Source organism: Tursiops truncatus, chromosome 3 (assembly GCF_011762595.2).
Source record: "Tursiops truncatus isolate mTurTru1 chromosome 3, mTurTru1.mat.Y, whole genome shotgun sequence".
NCBI lineage: Eukaryota > Metazoa > Chordata > Mammalia > Artiodactyla > Delphinidae > Tursiops > Tursiops truncatus.
In genome coordinates, this window is record NC_047036.1 from 13,908,478 (window position 1) to 13,928,890 (window position 20,413).

Here is a 20,413-nt window from a genome sequence, read left to right on the forward strand (position 1 = left end):
TCAAAAGGAAAAGATGAAAGAGGGGTTAAAATAGTCATTTGAAGATGAAAAGAAAGGGAATAAGAATTGAGATTGCTTAATAAAAATGTAAATCATAACTGACATCCACACGTAGACAAAAAGTGGCAAATAACTCATGTTCACCATCCCCCAATAGCCCAGCAGGGCTAGAAAATGTCTGGGGTCAAAATGCAGGAGCTCGGGTCCAGCCAGGAGCACAGACAGAACAAAACTTCCCCCAGTTCCCTCCTAACAGAGGAAAGTTCAGAAGGAGTTCCTGCCGCTGGAAGGGTAGTAACACCACTCAGCGCCCAGGAGAAACCCTTGCTATTGAGGGCTGTGTAGTTCTTCAGGAGGGGAACTACCTTTCGGAGGCACAGCTGATATATATTGGTTTGGCCTGACAGCGTCCAGCAGAAACTAAGGGGTGAGAATATTTGTAAATGCCCGTCTTTACCCTAAGTCATCCTGGTGATCATGGCAACACACTTAGGAGTGAAATTCAAATGTGACCCATGGGCTTTAAGTGGCAAGATGGGTGAGAAAGTCCCAAGGACTGTCAGAGTGTGTACGTGGGCCTACAGAGGATGCCCCAAATGATCCAATGTTGTTCACAGGGCCAGACTGGTTCACACAGGTAGGCTGCTATGCTGACGTACCTGGGAGCTTTTGAATTTCTTTTGTACCAGAACGAGGAGGGGAAAGTTGCTGGTGCAAAAGCAAGAGGTGAGGATGAGATGGGGACAACATGGCAGTGCCCTTCCACATCTGCCCACCCACCCAAGTCCAGCCTTCTTGGGGCTAGATTTGAGCCCCAAGAAGGAGGTCTTAGGTCAAAGCATGAGGTAGCTATGTTCAGGGACCGGGGGGCTCCTTACACAGAAAGCACCATTCCATTCACTTTACATACATAATGTCATTTAACTTTGACAGCAATCCCTGAGGTAGGTACAGCTATTGTCCAGATTTTATAGATATGGAAACCGAGTCACAGAGAGGGTAAGCAGCTACCTCAAAGACACACAGTAAGACGTGCAGTCAAGATTCTAACACAGATGGTCAAACTCTTAACCACTAAGCCACACGGTCTCAGCTCCATAGGCAATGATGCTTTGGGGGCCCAGGTGACAGGAGACAACCTGCCCCCATCTTCCCAGGAACCCAGGGACATGAAGCAGAGCAGGATCTTGGAAAGGCCTTGGAGCAGGGACTGCAGGGGCCCCTCGACCAGGAGGGTGGAGCTGACAGGGTGAGCCAGAAGATGCTGTACACCTGGACACACCCGGACACGCCCAGGGTCCAGCAGGTCCTGGGTCTGCTCTGGAGACGCCCTGTTGGAGCCAATGGGATTCAAGTTCCCAGCTCTTGAAGGAAATGGTCACGAAGAGGAGAAAGAGAAACCCCGTAGCACTTCCTTTACCCTTCCTCCACCCCTAGACCTTATCCTGACCTGTCCTTCCTGGGTTAAGGTGGTGTCCTCAGTGCCTCAAATTACTGGCATAACATGGAGGGACTTAGCTATTACCAGAAACCCAGCCAACTACAGCATCTCAGAAACATACTGAGGATATCCACCAACTTCACTGAGCCCCCATGACTTAGAAACGCCCTCTGGGCTCCCAAACTGGAGTAGGGAAGCTGGCATTTGGAGGGATGGGAGCTGTGAAACGTGAAATGGTAGGATGCATTTACTACTAAAAAGAAGCAGAAGCAGCCGGGTCTCTATTGCTTCCTTGGAGCCCGGGTTTCCCGCCAAGTGTGTCGAATGTGCCTAATTGCAGCCACCAGCAGACCATGGGGTCCCCTGTGGCAGAGGGAGCTGGCAGGAGGCATCAGGGGAGAGCCAGCCCCACCCTCCCTGGGGACCCAGGTGACAGCGCCATCCAAATCTTGCTGCAATTAGGAGACACCAGCTCCCCCTCTGCAGGCTTCTTTGTGGCCACAAAGAAAACTAGCGCATTATTATTCTTCAGTCATCCTACAAGTTGCTGAGCCTTGAAAGCTCTAACAGAGGTGGCTGCCGGGGCAGCCCACGTTTAATTGCTTCACACATGGATCCCGTTTATGGGGCTTTTGCTCTGTATTTAATGCCACAGCTGGTGATGGATTTTCGCTGTTTGAATGTGCTCCGGTCCTCTGCACACTGCTTTATAACTGATGGGGGAAGATGTCCTCTCTTCGGCAAATTGTATCTGGCCTTTCCAGCCCAGTGGTAATTAATGTTTGTTCTCATCCAATGGGCAGATTCAAAGAAATACAGCTCTCATTAGCTCCCGCTCAATTAAGAAAAATTCTCCTCTGTCCCCATGACTCAAAAACTGCTATCAAGCTGGAGCTGCTTGAATTACACAGCTGGGAGGACCAGGAGGGCATCCTAGCCACCTGTGGTGCTCCAGCCTCATCCCCATCAGCATCCAGACTCCTCCAGTCTCCACCAGTGCCCCCCACCACGTCCATTCCACACCCACCTCCTAAGGACCCAGAAGGACAATAATAACTAGATAATAACTAATGTTTGTTGAGTGCTTACCATGTCCTAAACAATGCACATGGACCAGCTCATAAATGACACACATGAACCAGCTCTTAAAGGATGAATATGAATTTGCTCATAAATGATGCAGATGAATTAGCTCATTTAGGCATGGTCACATATCTATGATGCCAGGAACTCAAGAGTTGAACAAGAACTTTCTTTTTTTTTTTTAAGATTATATGTTTAGGGGCTTCTCTGGTGGTGCAGTGGTTAAGAATCCGCCTGCTAATGCAAGGGACACGGGTTCGAGCCCTAGGCCGGGAAGATCCCACATGACGTGGAGCAACTAAACCTACACGCCACAACTACTGAGTCTGTGCTCTAGAGCCCGCGACCCACAACTACTGAAGACCTTGGGCCACAGCTACTGAAGCCCGTGCAGCTGGAGCCCATGCTCCACAACAAGAGAAGCCACCGCAATGAGAAACCCGTGCACCACAACAAAGAGTAGCCCCCACTCACCGCAACTAGAGAAAGCACAGCAACAAAGACCCAATGCAGCCATAAAATAAATAAATAAATAAATAAAAATTTTTTAAAAGGCTATATGTTTATATTCTTCCTTACAGATTGTGTTTGACGGAGCTGGAGGAATCAGGCTCCCTGACTTCAGACTATACTACAAAGCTACAGTAATCAAGACAGTGTGGTACTGGCACAAAAACAGAAATATAGATCAATGGAACAGGATAGAAAGCCCAGAGGTAAACCCACGCACATATGGTCACCTTATCTTTGATAAAGGAGGCAAGAATATACAGTGGAGAAAAGACAGCCTCTTCAATAAGTGGTGCTGGGAAAACTGGACAGCTGCATGTAAAAGAATGAAATTAGAACACTCCCTAATACCATACACAAAAGTAAACTAAAAATGGATTAAAGACCTAAATGTAAGGCCAGACACTATCAAACTCTTAGAGGAAAACATAGGCAGAACACTCTAGGACATAAATCACAGCAAGATCCTTTTTGACCCACCTCCTAGAGAAGTGGAAATAAAAACAAAAATAAACAAATGGGACCTAATGAAAGTTAAAAGCTTTGCACAGCAAAGGAAACCATAAACAAGATGAAAAGACAACCCTCAGAATGGGAGAAAATAGTTGCAAATGAAGCAACTGACAAACGATTAATCTCCAAAATTTACAAGCAGCTCATGCAGCTCAATAACAAAAAAATGAAAAACCCAATCCAAAAATGGGCAGAAGACCTAAACAGACATTTCTCCAAAGAAGATATACAGACAGCCAACAAACACATGAAAGAATGCTCAACATCACTAATCATTAGAGAAATGCAAATCAAAACTACAATGAGATATCATCTCACACTGGTCAGAATGGCCATCATCAAAAAATCTACAAAAAATAAATGCTGGAGAAGGTGTGGAGAAAAGGGAACCCTCTTGCACTGTTGGTGGGAATGTAAATTGATACAGCCACTATGGAGAACAGTATGGAGGTTCCATCAAAAACTAAAAATAGAACTACCATACGACCCAGCAATCCCACTACTGGGCATATACTCTGAGAAAACCATAATTCAAAAAGAGTCATGTACCACAATGTTCATTGCAGCTCTATTTACAATAGGCAGGTCATGGAAGCAACCTAAGTGTCCATCAACAGATGAATGGATAAAGAAGATGTGGCACATATATACAATGGAATATTACTCAGCCATAAAAAGGAACGAAATTGAGTTATTTGAAGTGAGGTGGATGGACCTAGAGTCGGTCATACAGAGTGAAGTAAGTCAGAAAGAGAAAAACAAATACCATATGCTAACACATATACATGGAATCTAAAAAACAAACCAAAAAAATGGTCATAAAGAACCTAGGGGCAGGACAGGAATAAAGACGCAGTTGTAGAGAATGGACTTGAGGATATGGGGAGGGGGAAGGGTAAGCTGTGACAAAGCAAGAGAGAGGCATGGACATATATACACTACCAAATGTAAAATAGATAGCTAGTGGGAAGCAGCTGCATAGCACAGGGAGATCAGCTCGGTGCTTTGTGTCCACCTAGAGGGGTGGGATAGGGAGGGTGGGAGGGAGGGAGATGCAAGAGGGAAGGATATGGGGATACATGTATATGCATCACTTTGTTATAAAGCAGAAACTAACACACCACTGTAAAGCAATTATACTCCAATAAAGATATTAAAATTAATTAATTAATTAATTAATTAAATTTAAAAAAAGATTGTGTTTGAAATAAAAAAAATATTTACTTTCTCATAGAGAACTTACAAATCTCCTAACATATGTTGGTGGTCTCCAGTGTCAGAATAACTCCTTATAACATAATAATATACTTTCATTCTCTCTACAACTTGAGGTGATATAAACAAAGACTAAATACTCTATTAATGAATTTGATTTTAGTTTAAATAAGGACTTCTTTCAATTATTCTTCTTTTCCCCATTTCTTTTCTTTTCTTTCTTTCACAATCCATGTATTTTTAAAATAATTTTTACTGGAGTATTGTTGCTTTACAGTGTTGTGTTAGTTTCCACTGTGCAGCAAAGTGAATCAGGTATACGTATACATATATCCACTCTTTTTTAGATTTGCTTCCTACTTAGGTCACCATAGAGCATTGAGTAGAGTTCCCTATGTTATACAGTAGGTTCTCACTAGTTATCTATTTTATATATAGTAGTGTATATATGTCAGTCCCAATCTCCCAGCTCATTCCACCACCACCCCCAGCCTTGGTAACTGTAAGTTTAAGAGTTGAACAAGAACTTGAATGAGTTCAACTTCTACTCCTGACACCTATGAGCTGAGTGGACACCAGGAGGAGACCTACATTTCTATAACTGATCAAAGCCAAACAGTCATCAGGTGAAGCTCTGGTGTTGCTGTCTCCATGAGCCAATTCCCTTCACTTTGTTCCCTTTCCTCAGGCTACACCCAGGCAGCCGACTCCCAAGTGCTGGTGAATGGACCAGGGGCAGGAGGAAAAAGGAGAGAATGGATAAGCCAAAATCCATCACCACCCTTGAAAATAATGCCTGTGATAGTATGTTTGTGCATCTGTAAGTTGGAGCTGAAAAGAACCAGTTGTAGGTGTGTATTAACTGGCAGGGCCTCTCTGCAGGAAAATTTGCTAATATTTCAGAATTTCAAATGCACGTACCCTTAGACCTAGCAATTCTACTTCTAGGAATTTATCCTAAAGAATGGAGGGAGGGGGATGTACAAGCGTATTTGTGGCCATATTGCCTGTACTAGCATGGGACTGGAAGCAATCTAGTTGAGGGACCGACTAAATAAATTATAGTATATTTATACAATGGAATTGTATATAGCTATAAAAAAGTGAAGGCAGCTTTAAATTCAAGTGGAACAATCTCCAAGATATTTTGTTAACTAGGAAAAAAGCAAGATGTTATTGGCATATTGTTTTAAAATATCCATACTCATTTGCTCATAGGTGAATAGAATACCTCTATAAGGAAATCAACAATGGGTAATAGGTACTGTGTCTGGGGAAGCTCCTAGGGTGGCTTGAGGTCAGGAGAGAGAGGGATGCTCATTTTCACCGTGTACCATTTTGCGTCTTGAATTTATGCCATAAGAGTGAGTAGGTGGGCCTCATTCAATCAGTTGAAGGCCTTAAGAGAAAAAGGTTGAGATTCCCCCTAAAAAGGAAGAGGGAGTTCTGCCTCAGGACTGCCTTCAGACTTGACTTAAGACTGCACCACCAACTCCCCCTGGGTCTCCAGCCCGCCATCCTGCCCTGAAGATGCCAGACTCACCGGCCTTCCACAATCGCATGCACAAATTCCTTAAAATTTGAGAGGTGCATGGGTTTTGTTTCCTTGGAGCACCCTGGGGTATTATCACACATCACAACACACATCACACCTGGTGTAGCCAATGCTAATCTCTTATTTCCAGGTGTGCGTATGTCCAGTCCAGCTCGCTAGGCTGTAAGGTCTCTGTGAGCAGGCACTGTGTCTCCATCATGAATGCATTTCTACCATTCAGTGGAGAACCTGCATCAGGAACAAGGGCTCACTAAAGATGTGTTGTTGAAGGAAGCAACACTTTTTGTGACAACAGTCCAGGGGCTAAATACTTGGGTTTGACTCCTTTACAGGTCAGCATCTAAATCAGCTCATTGATAAGGAGAACATAGAGGAAAAGAAAAGAAAAGAGAAAAAACAACCCTTCCCAGTTATTGCCAATTACCAGGACACTTCGTTTTACATGTTTCTTCTTACACAGCCACCTAAAGACCCGTCCAAGGCAATTCACTGCTCAGAATCTAATGATCTGACCACGGTAGTTAAGTTTCCCTGATGTCAGACTTAGCCTACACGGATTCAAAATTAAAATCAAGAATTCTCTTTTTTTTTTTTTTTTGCGGTACGTGGACCTCTCACTGTTGTGGCTTCTCCCGTTGCGGAGCACAGGCTCCGGACGCACAGGCTCAGCGGCCATGGCTCACGGGCCCAGCCGCTCCGCGGCATGTGGGATCTTCCCGGACCGGGGCATGAACCCGTGTCCCCTGCATCAGCAGGCGGACTCTCAACCACTGCGCCACCAGGGAAGCCCCAAGAATTCTCTTTTGAAATAAGATATATTTAAATAGAAAAAAATTATAAAGAAAAATGTTACCTAATAATATCATCCTCCCTTAAACCTCAGATCTGTAGAATTTCATCACCCATTTGAAAAGAAGAAATTATGACCCTTAACTACAACAGCAAAATATCATTCCTGAAAAGCAGATTGAATCCTAGATTAGAAACCTCTGCAGATATCTTCCACACAAGTTTTTATCATTTGCCCTAGTTTTAAAGGATTACAGATGAATTCACCCTTGACAAGTCACTCTGAATCGATCTGAATCCTCAGATGAATAAAGAACCCGTTGGTTTAGTTTTCTAATCAATAAGACCATTTTCAATGTGCACCAACACTGACAACTCTGTCCCATAGGAAAACTGATTTATAAGCATGTCAAATGGAGATTTTATTTTACTTCCTGTTTTTACTGCTCTGCCATCAGCTGTCAACCCAGAACCTACAAGCTGTCCCCTGGGAGCAAGCAGACAGAGATTATGAGGCCCTCAGAGGTCATCCTTGAAAGCAGGACACACTCAGCTTTGATCTGGTCTATTAAAATCAGTAGGACATGGCATAGAGAAAGAAAGCAGATGGCAGAGTGTAGGTACATCAGTATTTTTCTTAATTATAGAATTTGCATTCAATTCTATTAATGGACGAGTGGGTTAAATTGACCATGAGAGATACACAAAGTGTATTGGACAAAGCATATCCCATATGAATTTTCATCCACACTATAGGATGTATTGCATAGGCTTATTTTTCTTTTAACGAAGTTATCTTATTTCTTTCCATTCTAAGTTATGTGAAACAGTATAGTTCGAAGCATAAAGAAGAGAATACATGACCTGTAGTCCCACCATCAAAAGACACCACTACTGACATGTTAGCATATTTGATCACAATAGTTTCTCTATGTGTTTTTTATAAAATTGTGAATCCTGCTTTTTCCACTTAACACTATAATAAAATAGTTCTGTATGATATTATAAATTCCTCTTCCTTATAAGAGCTCTTATTATCCTTATGTTGTGAGATAAAGCCTTTTCTAGGTCCCCAAAACTAGTAAGGAATAGAGCTTGGATTCTAACCCTGATCTACCCACTTCTGAAGCCACTTTCTACTATGTTAAACCACCTTAAAAACAGTTATTCTGGGCTTCCCTGGTGGCGCAGTGGTTGAGAATCTGCCTGCCAATGCAGGGGACACGGGTTCGAGCCCTGGTCTGGGAAGATCCCACATACCGCGGAGCAACTAGGCCCGTGAGCCACAACTACTGAGCCTGCGCTCTAGAGCCTGTGCTCCGCAACAAGAGAGGCCGCCATAGTGAGAGGCCCGCGCACCGCAATGAAGAGTGGCCCCCTAAGGAAAAAAAAAAATGTCATGAAGAACCTAGGGGTAAGACGGGAATAAAGACGCAGACCTACTAGAGCATGGACTTGAGGACATGGGGAGGGGGAAGGGTAAGCTGGAACAAAGTGAGAGAGCGGCATGGACATATATACACTACCATATGTAAAATAGGTAGCTAGTGGGAAGCAGCCGCATAGCACAGGGAGGTCAGCTCAGTGCTTTGTGACCACCTAGAGGGGTGGGATAGGGAGGGTGGGAGGGAGGGAGACGCAAGAGGGAGGGAATATGGGGACATATGTATATGTATAGCTGATTCACTTTGTTATAAAGTAGAAACTAACACATCATTGTAAAGCAATTATACTCCAATAAAGATGTTTATATATATATACAGATAAGCCGAACTAGTGTCAAGAAATGCCTCTCCTCAAATAACTGGGTTGATAGACAGTTACCCGCTGGGTGTCCTGTATTCTTGAAGTTCATTTTCAAACTCAGTTTTCATTCTATTTTAACCTCATATTATTCTTTCAAGTAAAACTTCAAGTAAAAGACAGGTTAATTTTGATGAGTAACATGTTTCACTTCATCAGATGCATTACTCAAATAAATTTGGAGCATTTCTTGGCTATAAGATGGTTGGAACACTAATCTTCCTTTTTGTTTTATTTCACTATTGTAAAAGTAAAGACCTTACATTCTGAATCCTATGACAAAATGCTAAATTAAGTCAGAAATACACAATTCTTTTTTTATGATAGAAATAACATGGGTAAACTGTCTTCTATTTCTTCACTAATATTTATCAATGCAGATGCGATGGATGAAATTATATGATAGAGATAAACACACAATGGGGGCCATCTTTGTTACTTTATTTCTGGTGTGTTTTACACAGCCAAAAATAAATAAATATTAAAAAAAAACAGTTATTCCTTTTGACCCAGTAAATTACCTTTTGAGGATCTATATGGAATATGAAATGTACAAGATGAGCCTGGGACGTCTTGAAATGCAGAAAAGCAAGAAACTATCAAAGACTAAATAGATCCTGTCAAAAGGAGACCAACTTGTAAGAGATCCCATTAGCCAAAATAGCCCAGTATGACTATAAAAAGAATGATAATGACACTCAATTAAAATATTATATGTATAAAACTCATGAGTTCCTAAGGATACTTCTTTAAAAACTTACTAGTTGCCATTGGATGTTATAAGGGCACCACCTCATTGCTCGGAAATTGATAAATACATGGAAAGAATAAAGAATTGGTCTGCCTTTCCTACACAAACTCTGTTCCAGGGAAGCCAAAAAATTGATGAGAATAAATTATTCCTTATAGAAGAATTATGGCTAACTAACGCAGAAGAATGGCAATAAGAGATCTGCATTTCAATCCTTAATGAAACTCTGGATCTAAGCAATGGTTGTCACTGGATCTTAAAATTATAGGTGAAATGTTCTTAAGAAACTCGCAGGACATTCTGACATACCCTGGATGGATCGGTGATGTTTCTGAAGCTGGGGCAACCAGACTTCATAAGCTCTTGATATGATTCTACAGGAAGTACACAGCATAAGAAATATTATGACCTAAATGGGAAAAGAAATTGAAAAAGAATAGATGCATGCATATGTATAACTGAATCACTTTGCTGTACACCTGCAACTAACGCAACATTGTTAATCAAGTATACTCCAATGTAAAATAAAAATTAAAAAAGAATAAAATAAAGTATTACTTTCTGAACTGATTCAAAATTCTGGCAAAGCACAATGAAAGGTTTTTATCTCCCCTCCAAAAAAAGAAAATTATTATGACCAAAAAAACATTTGAACTTTAATTAAATCAGGTCTCACTACCAGTTTACAGGAAATACAGAGGACAGAGGAACAAGTTAAAAACATCACAGAAATACAATCATACAGTTCTAGAAATGGGCACAATTCTATAAAGGATGAATAATCTGATTTCTCCAACAAATTCAATGGCATGAGAGAGGAGGGGGGACCACGTAGAATAAAATAATTAAGAGATACACAACCATGCAGTTTATGAACGTTATTGATAGTTATTATCTGAATAGACCAACTGTAAAAGAAAAATTTGAGACAACTGGGGACATTTGAATACAGATTGGGTATTAGAATATTTAAGATATCGTTATTTGGGTGGTATAATAATATTCAGGTGGTTAAATTCTTTTAGTCTTACTACTTAAATGCATATAGTTTATGAGGAAAATGATGCAATGTCTGGTATTTCTTCAAATATTTCAAGAAAAAAAGGGGGGGTGGAAACAGGCAGGAGGAGTAGAGATGGGTAAATACACAAGACGTGCAAAATGTTGATAACTTTTGAAGCTGAGCACTGGGTACATGGGTGTTCATTATACTATTCTCTCTACCTTTGTGTATGTTTGGGAAATTCTCTAATACAAAAAAATTTAACACTAAAAAATGATGTTTAAGAGGACAGCAAAACACATAGAAATGAAATCCCATACATGCCAAGGTCTAGAAAGTCATGGAATAAATAAACTGAGGAAAAAAACTCTCACAAAAACCTGCTCCATGTACTGTATATTGATTTCTTATCTATATTTGAAATGGAATCACTGCAAATATTATCTGATTAGTTTTCAAATTGATAATTAAAAAAAAAAAGATCGATCACTTTCTACGTTCTTTTGGGCACCTAACGCTACCACCATTTCAACAGAAAGAGCATCAAAACAATCAAGTTAAGAAAGAAATTCAGTGAATTAAAAGATCTATGACATGCCCCGGAGCTGCTGGGCCCACGAGCCATGGCCGCTGAGCCTACGCGTCCGGAGTCTGTGCTCCGCAACGGGAGAGGCCGCAACAGGGAGAGGCCCGCGTAACTCAAAAAAAAAAAAAAGAAAAGAAAAGATCTATGATATGCTCAGTGAACGTGTCTTTCTCTTTTCAAAGAAATAATTTGGAGATGGAAAGAAAAGATAAATTTGCAGATCAGTTGTCTGTGATTCTCTTTAAAGAGGTTAAGGTGATGATTGGACTTTTTTCCCAAAATCTGATGCTGAAGGTTCCAAGGTGAAGCAAAATTAATTGTGAGCGGAGGAAGGAAAAGTACAATCATAACAGCCCTTCTCTTCCAGGGAGACAGTGAAGCAAGCTAATAGCATTCAGGGGTTAAAAATAATTCCATTCACCATCTGTCCACACATTCTATATAATGACAGATGGAGATCTAATTTTTTTTGAAACGTACTACATTAAAAAATACTTCAGAAACATCTACCCAAACAGTGGATTAAAACTTGATTAAAAAATAAATAATTGAAGCACCAAAAGCTCATTGAAAGATGAGATGTTATGTGGAGATTGCCTTCCCATCGAAACAAAGCCCTTTGTGTTCAGCAAAATGTTTTCTGCTGAATGAAACTACTAAATATTTTAATTTTCAATTTGTAAGGGAAAATTATTTACTCTCACTCACGGGTCTGTTTTCACCCCAGAGTTACAACAGCTGGGAAAATGCGTTTGTAAGATGCCTAAACCAGGGCCCAGTCTTGGGAACCAGCTTCAGAGATGGAAGGTCCCATGCAGGGGCTTTTGCGGGGAGGTGCTCTCAGATACCCGCCATGAGGGCTGAAGGAGACAGGATGGGGCACAGGGAGAAGCTGAGCTCGGATGCAGTTGCAGAAGAAGCCTCAGCAAATGCCACAGGGAGACAAGAAGTGGCCATGGTCCTTCAGAGGCCCCAGTGGAGGCAAGGGTGCCAGGCCTTTGTATCCTCACAGAGGCCCATCTCCGGATGCCACTGGAACTTGGCTGTAACCTTGACAAAGGTAGCACCTTTTGGCCAAGGGCCATTCCTGAGTGGGACTCACTGGTCAGTGCCTTTGCAGAGGTCAGAGCCAAGGCTTCTGACTGCTTGGGCAATGAATGCTTTCGTCCTGAAGGGGAGACCCCTAGATCCATTACAGTTCACCCCTCAAGCCCTCCGAATCCAGTTCCTTTGTAGAGTAATTTTGCCCCATCTGAGAATATCTCCCTGTGATTCTGGATGATCTCTTTTTCTGGGGAAACTTAGAAGCGGAAGGTTATTGGGATGTACTACAGTCGCCCCTGCCACTGCAGCTGGTACCGCCATCTCCCTCTTCAACTCTCCTTTTTAGAGTCCCCACACCCTCAGACAGCACTACGGCTAGTCAGAGTGGCTTACCTGGTGGGGTGACCCAGATTCTCATCCCTGAGGGCTCTGAGCGCTAGGTCACCTGGAGGACATGCCTGTGGTGTTAAATGGTCAGATTCAACCCATAGCTATGGTACTTGCTCACTTACCTTCAGACTTTGGCGAGGGAGTACCAAGGGACCGTCTAGTGCCTCACTGTGTGTGGATGTGGCTATAACTAGGCAGCAGCCGTAGCTTCAAGTTTAATGGAATTCTTGCCATGTCACTTGATGGAAGCATTCTCTCTCTGGAAACCAGGGCCTGAGACACTAACTGTGCAGTGGCAAGGAACACAGATTCCCCAAGCAGGTCATTGAGAATGATGCTTAAGTGGGTCAGGCCTACTTCCAATCCTTGTTTTATGGACCTATCAGTTCCACCTATTGGGAGCACAGCACGATATAACGGGCATTGATTTAACGCCAACCCATCCTCAAAGGGCATCATCTCCAGGCTGTCACCTTAGCTGTGTTTTCCAAAGTCTCTGTTAGGCAGCAGGCTTCTGGGTGGTGTGGTTTGGTGTACGTAGGACCTGGTGGCTCTAAAATGGGATTCTTGGTCCAGGGTTACATGACGTACAATCCCATGCCAGTTTATCAAATAATCTATAAACTCACGGATGGCAGGGCTGACTGAATCCTTTAGGCAGGGGAGGCAAAGCAGTTTCTTGGAATATGTGTCAATTCTGGTCTAGATACTTCATTGCCACTTGCAGATGGAAAGGGGTCCCATGCAAGCAAGTTGCTAACAAGTAACTGGTTAGTCTCCTCAGGGGAGGATGCTGTATGGGGGCCTCAGTGTTGGATTCTGTGTTGGCAGTTTGGATATTTAGCGGTGGTAATAGATACACTAAGTCTGTTCTCAATTATCAGGATCCCGGTTTTAAATGGGGCAGAGTGTTGAATTCAATGGGGGCATGATGGGACCACAACCCTTGCAGTGTTGAGTGGTTGAGGTGACAGATATTCCTGCCGTTCCCCCCGAATGTGATACTGTTTTTTATTTACTCTCTCAACCGTAGTGGGAAAGTCTCAGGGTCCTCCATGTGGCTTTCTGCACTGCAATAGCTCACTCTACAAACGGAAGAAATAATGAAGAGATTCTGTCAACTACTAAGGACATCCATTTACTGATACATTCAGAGACTGAACAAATGATCACCCCATGGATCCCTGGGGCAAAAGAACCCACTGTGAACAAGGCTGGGCCTGGATATCTTACTACCTACCCCTCATAAGACCCAAGGTTAGTAAAGAGCCATGATGAAACATAAAAATCTCTGAGTATCAGTGGAGATTGTCTTGCCCAAGAGTCCCTGAAATATCTGGGAAACCACTGCAGAGTTATCCAAGGAAATGGTCACAGACCTTTGGGTAAAGACCAGGGAAATTATTACCGTAGGCACTGGCCTTGGTATAGCAGGATGCTTCAGGAAACCAACCTTTCCTTTCGGCAACATTTTAGGGGTTGAAGGACCGGCTCGGGTCTGGAAATTGGCTGTGACTTTTCAGTGGGGGGCTTGTTAGTTTTATCCTTGTTAGCTACCCCTCTACCTGCCCTTAACACCACCAGGCTCTATTGGTCATCTCCACGGCTCTCTGTGAGTGAGGGTCCCCTTGCCACTCTCATTATAATTGCATTCTCTTTCCTTCCAGTGTTTCATTTCTGCCACTCGACCCCTATCCATCTGGGATCTTATCGTCCTCTTTGTTCTCAGGGATCCCAGTTCTATATCAGCATCTTCTATAGCATCAGCCCTGCCTGCAGAGGACAGTCATTGAGATTCTCAGGGAAGAGGATGCCCCTCTCCCCAGCTCATTCCTTACAGCTTTGGTAAATGGAGTGTCCTCTGGGTACCCCTATGAAACACAGTGAACTGGTGGATTTTCCAGTCGTACAGAGTATATCCACCCTAGCGTGCCTGCTTCTTGGAGAATTTTGATCTCTTTCTCCAGTGTCTGCCAAGGCATTGCTCACATATCTCCTGCACTTAGCGTGGTCACTGTTTTCCTAAACTTCCAAGAGCCAACCAAGAGAGTGTTAAACCCTATATATCAGGAGAGTTCTTTCATGTGGAGAAACTCTCCTTTATCCATCCTCCTTAATCCAGGCCCTTCAGAATTCAATCCCATAAGTACTCTTCCACTGCTGCTAGTATTTGTTGGCTAGGACCTTCATCTTCTTTAGTGTATTTTCTCTTTCCTCCCTTATCAGGACCAGCACTTCTCCTGTTGGGTTTTATTATGACTTGACTCTAGTTCAGAGGTCAGCAAACTCTCCCTATAAAGAGCCAGTAAATAGTGGTAAATGTTTTAGGCTCTGTTGCAACTATTCAAGTCTCTCACTGCGGCATGAAAGCAGCCATAGACAATATGTAACTGAATGGGCATAGCTGTGTTTCAATAAAACTTTATGTGCAGAAAAGCAGACTACAGGCTGGACTTGACCCATAGGCTGTACTTGCTGATCCCCATGCTAGATAGTGCCCCTAACTCCATCCCTAGTGTCGAAGGATAGAGTTAGGGGCGGACCCTGAGTTGGGAGCATGTTGTCTTATGCTGCTGAAGAAGAGGCTTCTGCCTCATCTTCAAGCAAGGGGGCAGCAATAGTTTCTCATAGGGAAGAGTAGGCCCAGAGGGTTCAAGGGCATTTGACGGTTCGAGGTATTTAACAGTGCATGGACACAGATGTCTGCATCCCAAGTCTCAGCATCTCATGGACTCCCAGTTAGGGCCTTGACCTTGGCATAGCAGACTTGCTGGCGTTGAAAACGCCAACTTCTCTGGAGCTCTGCTGGCCTTCCAATTAAGTCCAGGGTTGAATTCTGGCATTTTTTTCTGCCTCTGGCTGCAAGAGGGGAGAGTCTCTTTATAAGCTTCCATAGCCCTTTGGCTTTCACACTTTGACTTAGATTGGTGATTAATCACTCCAGCCTTTCACTGTCTTTCTCTAAGTCATTTTATAGCACTCAGCAACAACCATACAATTCCACTGTCCCTACAATCACCACTTCCCTTGAATGTCTCAGATGCCCAGATCCTGCACCCATCTATGCATTCCCTCCCAGCTGTCTCGCCACTAACAATTGCAGGGCTACAGTGCTGGGGGCTAACAGTACTCCACCCACCCCCAGAGATGGTGCCCTCATTGACTGCAGCCAGCTGGTGACCCAGCACCAGATCCCATGTAAGAGCCTCCTTCCTTGGGCCTTTCCTGCCACCATTGCTTTTAGTTATTCTTCCCTGAAAACAAACTTTGAGATGGAGATTTACTTTCAGGGTTTTTTACTGGGGAGTGCTTTGGGGATCTATACCTATAAGCAAGTGAGAGAAAAAGGAATCCACATAGGGAGAAGTTGAACTATGATGCAGTTGCAATAAAGGCCTTAAGCAGTCCCATGGAAAGCGCTGGAGCTGGGAAAGCTGTCAGAGTTGTCCTGATCTAGGCAAGGGGACCAGCCACTGGATGCAGAGGGGGTGTGGCCTTGGGCAGGGCAGCTTCCTTCTGCTAAGGGCTGCTCCCGGAGAGGGGCTCATCAGCGAGGCATCAAAGGCCAGCTCTCCTGACATGTGGGTGAACGAGTGCCTCAGTCCTGGAGGGGTGATTAGGCAGCACACCACAGCATCCACTACAACACAGATCTGAGTGGTCGAGTTGGTGTATCCACGGTAACGAAATTAGATGGGCATCCATGAGCTCAGGTTTACTGTCACATCCTCGTTACCAGGGATCTTGGGAGAAGCCCTGGGTTCAGCTAAATGTTGTGATTGTAATTGTTGTTCCTAAAAGAACTCTAGATAATGAAGGCAATGAAGTTTCAGTGCTTTACTGTCCATACAAACATTAAAATCCACTTTTGAAGGGTAACATAACAACAAGAAAGAAAGAAAGAAAGGGAGAGAGAGACAGAGAGAGAAGGGAGGAAGGAAGACAGCAAGGAAGGAAGGAGACGGAAGGAAGGAAGGAAGAGAGATTAAAGGAGAAAAATCAAGTCCTCCCAACTCACTGCAGCAGCCATATCTACTTAAATAAAAATCAGTAGTTTAAAAAGTTAGCCTTTTAACAAATACTTGCTGCATTTTGACACGGTTGAGGAGGGGACATTTTAATACCACGATGCTGACAGTGGCAAACTTAAAGACATCCAATATACTTTCAAATGTATAGATGTATTTAAGTAAGAATCAATGGAACAGAGTGCTTACATTGTTGGCATGTACGATGTCCAAATAAATGAAATTTATTTCCCTCTAAACTCGGAATAATAATGTAGGTACAGGCTTAAAAAATCATTTTAAATTATTTTTTCTTTGAAGCTGCAAATTATAAAATCCGACAGAAAGCAATGGTGAAGTGGTTTCTCAAGATCCCCAAGCTGTCATGTATTTGTACAGTTTCAAATTCTGATGAATCCCTCAGACGTTTTCTTCCAAGTACCTGTAATCCTTTCATATTTTTCAACATTAATTCATAGCCAGAACTTTTATCTTCAAACAACTTCAGGGTCGATTTCTCCCTGAAATTCTGTAAATTAGAGATTATGAACCTGAAATAATCAGTTTGGGCTCTTGTTTACAGATGTTTTTAATGTGGCCTTGTGTGTAATTTCTATCTTTATGAGTGTAGTAGGTAAAGGGTTTTATCGGTATGTATAACAGATCATCTCACCTTATCTTTATTCTTCAGGACATTGTGCTCCTGGCTAAGGTGGATTTTCAACAAATGAAATATAAACATTTTCTGCATTCATTAAGTCATCTGTGACTGCCATTGGGTTCATTTTGAAACACACACATGGGCACACATACATACTCCACATGTCTAACTCCCTCACCCACCCAAATGTAATAAACATTTAGTCTTTTAATTACAGGCAACAGGCATGGACAGAAAGTCAGAGGCCACTGCTGCAAACCTGGGATCCTGTAAATCTGGTTGAAAGGCAAAAAGTAGCAAAGATCTTTCTGGATCCTGAGATGTCTCCTTCTTGGTCATGGAGTGGAGAGAATTGAATGAAATGGCACCGGCATGAACCCTAGCTTGGTGCTGACACAGTAACATTTGGTAAAGCCCACAATCTGTCCAAAAATGCCCAGAGCTCAGAACACTGAATGATGTTTTGTAAATCATGTGGCATCAAAACCTGGCCTGGGGGCTTCCCTGGTGGCGCAGTGGTTGAGAGTCCGCCTGCCGATGCAGGGGACACGGGTTCGTGCCCCGGTCTGGGAAGATCCCACATGCCACGGAGCGGCTGGGCCCGTGAGCCATGGCCACTGAGCCTGCGCGTCCGGAGCTTGCGCTCCGCAACGGGAGAGGCCACAACAGTGAGAGGCCAGAGTACCGCAAAAAAACAAAAAAACAAAAAACCTGGCCTGAACAGACATGAGGCTACTTCTAGGCTTGGCGTGAGTGGAGTCGGAACTCTCTAGAAATAGGAATGTGTGACCCTTCTCCTTCCTTTCCTCGCCATCACTGGCCAATCTGAAATAAACGCTACCCTTTATAAAGGCATTCTCTGTGTGTCAGCACCTGTTTGGTACTTTGTCACCTAGCTTTTGGAATGGCTATAATGTCCCTGGAAGGGATACATGACCAGCCCTATTTCAGATGAAGAATCTGAGACACAGAGAAACAAGTAACTTAGTGAAAGTCAAGAAGCACCAGGTGCAGAACCTGGATGGCACCCCAGCCTCTGACCACACAGGTCCTACTCCTACTACACTCCAGACCCGGGTTTACGTGAGGACACTACTTCTTAAGGAAAGACATCTCCCCTGTGCACCGAAAGGCAGGAAAGTGTAGGGCAGTTGTCCTCAAAATGTGATCCAGGGACCCCTGCCTGTCACCAAGAACTTTTCAGGGGGGTTGCTATTTTCATAATAATATTAAGGTGTTATTTTCCCTTTTCACTCTTGTTCTCCCATCAGGTTACACGGAGTTTGCACCATCTACGTGATGTGTGTCGTACAGTAGACTGGGTGCAGACGCAGAGAGGAAAATCCCATTGTCGTCTGTTCAAGCTGGATGTGAAAGACATTTGAAAAGGGGTAAAATAAATTCACTCTTAACACTGCAGTATTTGAAGGAATTATACTTATTTTCTTAAAAATGTATTAATGTTAATATGTGATGATTTTAGTATTTTTAAAAGGATTCACATTTAAATTTTTTCAGCCTTAATTCTTAACACATTTTATATCAATAAAGATACCCAACAAACCCAAAAGCTCTTTAGAGTCGTCACTGCTTTGGTCGAGCGTAAAGGGGTGTCAGTGCCTCAGTCTCCCCACTTGGATGAATGGGGATATTACCTACCTTGCATAGTTGTTTTGAGAACACAATGGTCTAACACATCTAAAATTGCACACAGCACTGTCTGGCACATAAGAAGCTCTTTGTTTTAGCTTTTACTGTTATGAATTTTTACGTTATACATTTTTGTGTTTATATCATGAAAAACTCCCCCATGCTTCAAGATGAATAAAAAGAAGACACTATCAAATTATCCAAATAGATTTCATGCATTGAATTAGCAATAGGAAGGACATCTTGGAAGGACTGTTATGCTTCAAGCATAAATGTTATGAGAGTTTCTATTTACTGTCAATTTCATATTCCCATCGACCAGTACTAAGCATAATACAAATCTCTTCAGAAAATCTAAAATCCATCACTTTTATAGACAGAGTCTTGTTTTCCACATTTGCAGTTGCTGGATTTAGAAAAAGGATGATCTTGGTCAGGACAACATGTCTGAGACACATTACCCAAGGTGAAAATGGTATTTGCTGATGCAATACCAAATGTGGTCATTAACAATAGAATATCATGGAGTAACATAATAACGAATGCCTTAAATTTAGAGGTCTTATTCAATAGAATCAAAATTGTAGATTTCTTTAACAAATACAGATTTGATGTTTTAGTATAAACACTTTTAATATATTTGTAGGTCTATGCTAACTATAGGCGCATTCATTTCCTCCAAAGAAATGCATCATGTTTACTCAGAAAATAGTTTGTACTAAAAGGTTGTTTGAAGGAGTTGAAAAAAGTTTGACTTTGCTGAGTAGTATAGTTGAGTATCAAGCCCAGCATGGAGACAATTGTTTTCCCTTGCTGTCAATTACTGACGTGTTCCACAGGTGAGTCACATGACACCACCCCGAGCATCCAGGTTCTTGTATGTAACCCAGATGGGAGGGAAGAGGTGGGAGGTGGAAATTGATCTGGGTCAGTTCAATGTGTCACCAAAGTCTGAAATTCTATGACTCAAGCAGCACAGATGATAGCATAGGGATGTAGAGCAGCAAGACCCTGGCCAATTATGCCTGAGATTCCTGAGCTGTACAGTGGGAATAATAATCATATCTACTCGATAAGGAGGTTGTAAAGATTAAGTAACGTAAGTAAGGTATGTTAAGTCCTTGCCCTTGAAGTCATATCGACAGGAAAACTGCACCAAAAGTTGGCAAGTGGAAACCGAAATGCCAACTGTGCAAAACAGGTGATGGTATAATGGTAGCGTGTACTAGTCACCACTGCTTGTGTAAACCCAGTGGTGTACAATCGTTTTATTATGCTCACGGCCTCCGTGGGCCAGGGATTTGGGGAAATCTCATTTGGGCAGTTTTTGCTTAGGATCTGTCGCATGGTTGTGGTCAGATGTCAGTGGACGCTGCCGTCATCTGAAGATTCGACCGGGCTGGGCGTGCAAG

The 20,413-nt window shown here is 42.7% G+C and overlaps 1 protein-coding gene across 3 annotated transcripts in view; it reads right to left on the reverse strand.

The window, feature by feature from the left end:
- The window catches only part of ZNF622 (zinc finger protein 622), a 55,956-nt gene that overhangs the window by 17,305 nt on the left and 18,238 nt on the right, over positions 1-20,413 (reverse strand). Inside the window, exon 8 of one of the 3 annotated variants that reach the window (XR_012330634.1) lies at positions 10,737-18,715. The exons of the other annotated variants lie outside the window; for them this stretch is intronic. The gene's annotated coding sequence lies outside the window, so the exon portion shown is untranslated. Of the gene's footprint in view, positions 1-10,736; positions 18,716-20,413 lie in introns of those variants that run through there. 3 annotated transcript variants of the gene reach the window in all.